The following is a 1,072-nucleotide window of genomic DNA, read 5'->3' as shown; positions in this document are numbered from 1 at the left end:
GAGGCATCTCTAGCCTGGTATTTGACCCACAGACTTAGAACTTGCCCTCCTCTCTACAATGATATGAGTAATTTCATTGATATGAACTTATCTCTTTCTCTCTCTCTCTATATATATGTATATATATATGATATAGATTTTATTTCTCTAGAGAATCAAGTCTAAGATATTTAGATACTTCAACATTTAAGAAAATCCTTACAACATAACTGATAAGGATTAATATGATGAATGGAGAAAAGTTTGAAATAATTAAGAATTTATTTTTACTTGGATCCATAATCATTTCTTATAGAAGCAGCAGGCAAAAAATCTAATGATCTGTTGATTGGAAAAATGTGCTACACTACATCTTTGAACATCTTTAAAGTGTTCAAAACCCAAGATATCACTTTGAGTACGAAGATGCACCTGCCCTGAGCCATGATATTTTCAATGGCCTCATATGCAGGCGAAAGCTGGGAATTCAAAGGAATCCCAGAAGGAAGGATGCATTTGGATTCCGATGTTGACAAAGGATATTGAAAATTTCATTCACTGCTACAAGAACAAACAAATCTGTCTTAGAAGAAATGTGGCCAGAATGCATCTTAGCGTTATAATAATGAATGTGAGGATGGCGCAGGACAGGCTGGTGTTTCCTTCTCTCTTACATAGTATCACTGCATGTCAGGACTGACCAAAGGCACTGAGCAATGATGACATCGGTGGTTTATAGATCTGGCTTCTACTTGCAATAGAATACTGTTGAAAAAACATGTCATAGAAAAAAGTTAACCTTTGAATTTTTAAAGTTCTTTGCGACTCTTAGTTTTTTAGGAGATTTTACTCACGGAATATCTTTCAAGGGGGTAAACATGTGATGGTTAAGAGTTTGCTTTATGCAGTTGGGTAGATCTTGGACAGGTCACTGCTTCACTGAAACATTCTTCCTGAGGCCAGGAGGCAACATTGTTCTCCAAAGAACCCTAACTCTGCCTTGAGTCTCCTAAACTGGACACTGTGTGGAGTTCTTGTGACAATTCAATGCCCCCCATGATGAGCATTTATTGAGTGTGGTAACTGTATCAAT

Source organism: Echinops telfairi, unplaced genomic scaffold (genome assembly GCF_000313985.2).
Source record: "Echinops telfairi isolate 266 unplaced genomic scaffold, ASM31398v2 ScPeMD7_11;HRSCAF=52, whole genome shotgun sequence".
In the NCBI taxonomy this organism is placed as follows: Eukaryota; Metazoa; Chordata; class Mammalia; order Afrosoricida; family Tenrecidae; genus Echinops; species Echinops telfairi.
The sequence above is the reverse complement of the archived record's forward strand: the minus strand, read 5'-3'. Positions refer to the sequence as shown.